This window comes from Adiantum capillus-veneris, chromosome 15, assembly GCF_014529385.1.
Source record: "Adiantum capillus-veneris isolate H3 chromosome 15, ASM1452938v2, whole genome shotgun sequence".
In the NCBI taxonomy this organism is placed as follows: domain Eukaryota; kingdom Viridiplantae; phylum Streptophyta; class Polypodiopsida; order Polypodiales; family Pteridaceae; genus Adiantum; species Adiantum capillus-veneris.
In genome coordinates, this window is record NC_140945.1 from 36,291,512 (window position 1) to 36,297,932 (window position 6,421).

Sequence of the window (6,421 nt, forward strand, 5' to 3'; positions counted from 1 at the left end):
GACCGTAAACAAACAAGGCGCAAGACTTACGAGCACTTGCAATGGAGAATGGCACACTAAGGGTACTTGTGGTTGAGAATGAGAATCTCAAGAGGACACTTGAGATGCAAACAACATGTTTGATGCAACTTGAAGAGGAAGTCAAGGAATGTAACGTTCTCTTGTGGACTTGAATGCTTTGAAGGAGCGGATGAGCAAAGTAGAGCATGACCATGTATTGAAAGAGGAGAAATTTGACACTATGAGCCGGGATGTATGCGACATGAAAAATGTATGCACAAATAAGTTTTGGGCTGATGTATGTGGTAGCAATGTGGTTTCTAATTCCTCACTCATGCAAGCTATGGTTCAAACAAAGAATGTTGAGAATGTGGATGTGGAGGAGTTGAAGGAACGGGAGCGACGTTCCAAACAATTGTTATTCGTGGAATTCCCGAAGAGAAGTTAGAGACACCTCCTTCTCTTGCCATTGTTATTGAAGATTTCTTCAAAACCCACTTTGGCATGTCCGGAGTTATGGTCTATGGAGCACATAGAGTGGGGAAGCAAGGAGCTCCTCGCTCGGGAGAACAGCCAATTGTATGCACCATGCCGGATGAGACCAAGCGAAAGATTATCCTTGATAATAGTTGGATCTATTTAAAGGATACAAAATGTTTTGTATGTGAAGATCGCACTATTAAGCAACAAAATATGTGTCGCAAGGCATATAAGGAAAAGAATAATAAAAACAAGGAGATCTCTCATGAAGAAAATGTGCCCAAGGAGGAGGCAAGTCTCTCAAGCAAATAGGGATGCGTGACCTATGAGAACGAGTTACAATTGAAAATATGCTTTTGGAATTGTAATGGATACCCATGGAATGCGGGGGTTGGCATTGATGAACTAACTAGCAAAGCCGATGTTGTACTTCTTGTTGAAACTTTGGAGCATGATACACAAAGGATTAACGCCTTGGAGGATTACAATGTACATTCATTGATGTGGTCAAAGAATCTCAAGCAACGAAGAGGACAAGGAGGGTTAGCATGTATGGTTAAGAAAGGATTGGAAGATTTTGTATCAATTGTGAAAGATAACAAGTACAAACGTTATGTATGGCTGAAAATTATGACACCAAAAAGAGCACCCATTTTTGTAGTCGGTTGCTACATTCCTCATCATGATTCTCCCTTTTATGCTTGCATGGATAGAGATCAACCATTTTCTGATTTGGAAGAGGACATTGCTTATTTCAAAGGTGAAGGTGATGTTATTGTATTTGGGGATATGAATGCTCGCACAAAAACATTGCAACATGATACTCAACAATTTGATATGCCATACATTTCAAGGGAGTTGGAGGAAGTTCACTTGTATGATCGTACTTCAATGGATGAAAAAGAGCCGGATCACTATGGAAAGTTACTTTTACACATGTGTAATAGCACGGGTATGCTCATTGCCAATGGTGTATCTTTGTGGAGTGGAACCAATGGATTTACATGTAGGAGACATAATGGGGATAGTGTGATTGACTATATGCTACTCTCTGAAGCCATCATGTATCGCATAAAGAGTTTTATGTTTGGTCAATGGACCCCGGAATCCGACCATCGCACCTTATGTATTGACCTTATGTTATCACTATTTATGGATTTCAAACGGGCACCAATGTACATTGAAATGGTTGAGCAAAAATTATGGATGACAAAGCTTCAATGTGATGCACCAATGGAAACTAAATGGGAAGCTTTCAAGAAAGCTATTTGTTCTTGTGCGGAAGAATGCTTTGCCATAAAGCATCTCCATGGTATCAACAAAGATAGATCACGCAAAAGGTGGTTTGATAAAGAATGTTAAGATGTTCGAAAGTCCTTGATAAAGTTTGATGCAACTATGGACAAAGACAACTATCAAAGTCATTTGCATACATACAAGGCATTGATTCAAAAGAAGAGAAGAAGATGGGAAGTAAAGCAACAAGAATTTCAAGTCCAAGAAAAGGCACATGCATGTGGAAGATTTTGGAGAAACTTGAGAGGCAAGCGGGTTGAGAATTTTGGTAACTTGAGTCTAGTGGATATGTACACACATTGTAGGCAATTATATGAGCAAGAAAATAATGAAAAAATGCCATTTTATGGTTCACTCCCATGTATGCCGTCTTTTTTTACTATTGAGGATGTATGCGGTGGGCTTGAAAAGTTGGCCACTCGCAAAGCGGGAGATCTTCAAGGTATCAAGCCGGAGATGATCAAATGGACGGGAGATTTTACCCATGAGTGGATGTGTGATATGTTCAACCTTGCACTTCAACATGGTATGCCTTATGATTGGAGTTCTAATTGGGTTAAGCCTTTGCATAAAGGAGGGGATGTAAAGAATGTAAGCAACTACCGGACTATAATGCGGATTGGGTCTCTATGGCAAAAGTTGTTTGGGTGCATAATGGAGATGAAATTGAGTGATTGGGCTGAAGAGAATGACAAAAGGAGATTTTTTTTTAAGGCCAAGGGACAAGCGGGTTTTCGTCGATGCCATAGCACCATTGATCATCTTGTCACTCTTCGTGTTCTTATGGAGGAAAGTCGGTTGAAAGGCAAGCGATTGGATTGTTGTTTTGTGGACTTTAAGAAAGCCTTTGATATGATTCACGTAACAATTTGTGGAGAAGGATGGAAGAACTCCAAGTGCCAAGTGAGTTTATGCTTGCGGTTTCTCGAATATATGAGAAGGTGATTTGTCAATTGCGCATGGGAAGAGAAATTTCAGAAATTTTTGTAAGCACTATTGGGGTTAAACAAGGATGTCCATTGTCACCAACTCTCTTTGGTCTATGCATCGATCAATTGGAACAAATGGTACTTGACTTTATGCAAGAAGAAGGCATTGAAGAGGTCACTATTTGCAATGCGGTAATCATGCTTTTGTTGTATGCGGATGATGTAGTGCTTCTAGCACACACTTTAGAAGATGCACAAAAGCTTATGGTTGTCCTTGAGATCTTTTGCTTGCATAGTGGGCTGATTGTAAATGAATCCAAAACAAAGGTTATGCTTGTGAAAACCAACCATAAGGAGAAGCCATGCATTGTGTACAACAACGAGACACTTGAAGTTGTTGAGAGCTTTAAGTACCTTGGCCTTGAGGTTCCATCCAATCACAAGTGGCATGAATGTGCTATGCGTCGTTTGGAAGCGGGAAAGAGAGCATATTATGCATTTGAGAACATGTGTAATGTGGGAAACATCAAGTGTTGGGTTCTCAAGAAGTATCTTTTGATGCATTGGTGACACCGGTTCTTCTTTATGGAGTTGAAGTGTGGGGCGGGAGGCATCTCAAAGTCTACTTGGAAAGAGTTTGAGAATGTCCAAAAGCATTTTCTTACAAACTTTCTCCAAGTTAAGACACAAACACCATATATGCTCCTACTTCTTGAGTCGGGATCTCTTCCAATTGAGGTTATGGGCATGGAAAGGGTTGTGGAGTACATGATAAAGATGCGTCAAAACCCCTCACATCGACTTCCTACAATTGCATGGGAAGCAAGCAAAAAATTTCAAAAGACGCATAAAAGCAAGATCTTGAGCACGGGATGGATGCAAGACATAAAGAAGTGGTTTGGGAGATGGGATGCATTACACTTGCTACATGATGCTTCAATTGACTCTCAAGTGAATGAAGCTTTTCTACAACGCCAATGTATTACGGCTTGGGAGAAATCCGGTGGGTCACGCTTCATACATTACACCACCTATATTGCCCCCAACTACAAAGCCATGTTCTTCGCTGAGAGAGGAAACCGTACTCACACTTACATGCTTGAGCCTATTCCCTTGTCCGCAATACGCACTATCGTAGCAATTCGGCTTAGCTCCCATTTCCTTCAATGCGAGATAGGGCGTTGGGGCAATGGAGAAGAGTCAAATCGATTGTGCACATTATGCTCACTGCAAGTTCGAGAGTCTGAGTACCACACACTACTAGAGTGTTCAGCTTTTGATCACATCCGAACTTGCTTCTCTCACATTTTCAGCCATAACTTAAACCAAAACACTTTCCTCTCCCAGCCAAAGTGTGGGCTCTCCATTGCGACTCTCATCACTACAATTTTGGAGCATCGAGAGTCACTCATCAGCCATACACATACTACATCACATGTAACTTTGGTCCCATAGGTCATATTTGACCTCCGAGGATGATAATAAAATCTATCTATCTATATCTATCTCTATCTCTCTCTCTCTTTCTTGGACAACGCCCAATGTCGAACATCCACGAGCATTGAAGATGATGATGATGATTTTAACTTGGCACTTTTAGGCTTCTAGTTTTAGTATTTCACTTTACTTCATTTTATTTTTGTACCCAGGTATTAACTAGTTTTGATTGGTCTGTTTGACCTTTTGAAGATGGCTAATATATACACTTTATTTCATTTCTCTCTCTTTGCCCCCCTCTCCCCCTTCCCTTTTGGATGATGGTTGATGTCAATGATCAAACCAAACTGCAGACCCTACCTTTGTATTTGATTGTTCACCACCTGGCAAGTTGATGATCTCTTGCCACCCACACACACTCACTTGTCAATTCGGATGATATACGCACACGCACACATACTTTGAGTGTTCTATATGGTCTTTCGTAGCTTGGAGTTGATGTTCAAATCATTGTCAAAATAGTGCAATAACATCAACAAATTTTTGCTAAGGCTTAAGTTATTAGGTTCTACTAGAGGAGACTCAATATTATTTTCTGCATGTTTTAAGTTTTTTATAAAACAATGGATATAGAGACTATGTTACCAAGACCTAAGCTAGGGGTTGATAGTCAAAATTCTTTTATGGTTTTTTTGTCAAGTGTGAGGTGCTCACATACTACTGTACTCGGATTTAGGAACACATATGGTGTCAAGAATTCTCTCTTTTCTCTCTCTCTCTCTCTCTCTCTCAAACTTGTGTACTGACAGTAGAAAACCCTAAAGATTGCTTACAATATGGTCCATATCATGTCGACGTGGCACAATGAAGTTTTGTTAACACAAGTCATTTATAGATCTTACCAAAACGGGTGGATCTACAACCCTTATTTTATGCTAACAGGTAATGCCTTTCTATTAGTAGCATCTTCACTAATATTCGATCAAACATTTCACTAGAGACTTATTCTTTCAATGGCAATGATCTCTCTAGCATGATCTCACCACACTAGTACATTGTAAGACCGGACATATAAAATAGTATGAGAGCGTTGCAACAACTTTTTGATGGAATATGTACATCGAGTAGCTCTTTTCTTTTTGAAATTGGTACGCTTGTCATAAGAATGGTGAACTACTTTGGTTTTATTGAATTAAGACATATGCAAAAACCTTACTAACTCGAACCCTAGTCCATGAAGTTATTTTCCATAGGAGGATATCTACAAGAAAGTCGCATGGTATTATGACTTTTGGATGCTTCTTAGTATCTATGAAAATTGTATTGAATGCTATCACCAAAGTTATTATAACACTCATGTAGTTGTAGGTGATATCTCACACGGGCATGGGAGATGGGATCAAAGGCCTCCATTACTCTAGGGACCTAACATTAAACGAGTGTTTTAGACCTTGTTGCGGATGTAAACTAGGGTTACTGAACTTTTGTACAAGAGTTTACTCCCCCTCATCTCACACATTTGTACATAGACTTTGCTTACATAGATTGCTTATCAATTTAATTTCTAGGTGTATTTTAAGGGTTTTTTTCATGCCTCAATATTTAAATATATATATCTAACAAGAGTATTTCAAATTTCTATAGCACAATCCCCCGGTCTAATATTCTCGTTTGATAAATGCTCAATTAACTTTGCTTTCTAATGAGTTGCTCTCTTTATTTGTGACTCAAGTTGATGTATGCTATTAAGTTGAACTGCAAAGTTTTTCTTCCCGCTCAGTTGTCTCACATTTCAGTTTCAACAAGGTTATGGCTCACATTTTACCTTAATTTATTTTTAAATTTGTGATTGTTGCATCAAGGTGCCACGATTGTATGTTCTAAATGTGCAGTCTATTTGCTTCTAATATTGTTGCTACAATCATCAATGGTTTAAAACTTACTCTCACATATATAATACACCTCCCCAAGCACACCCTCATTTCACACAAACCCTTGGGCACATTCCCCATCACACTAGTTGAGACATTTTACATTGTTATGGCAAGGATCTTATGGGTTAAACTAAAATGGAATGGCAAAATTTCTACACATGTTAGAGCTCCTATGCCTAAAGAGGGTAGGACTCTCCGCTTCACACCTTGTTATGGAAACTTATGGATTGACACGTGTATTAGAGTGCCTACACCTCTTGAGGCATGACTCTCCGCGCTTTGCAATACTGTTATGGAAATTTATGGATGTCAATACATGTGTACGAGAGTGCCTATGCCTGATAA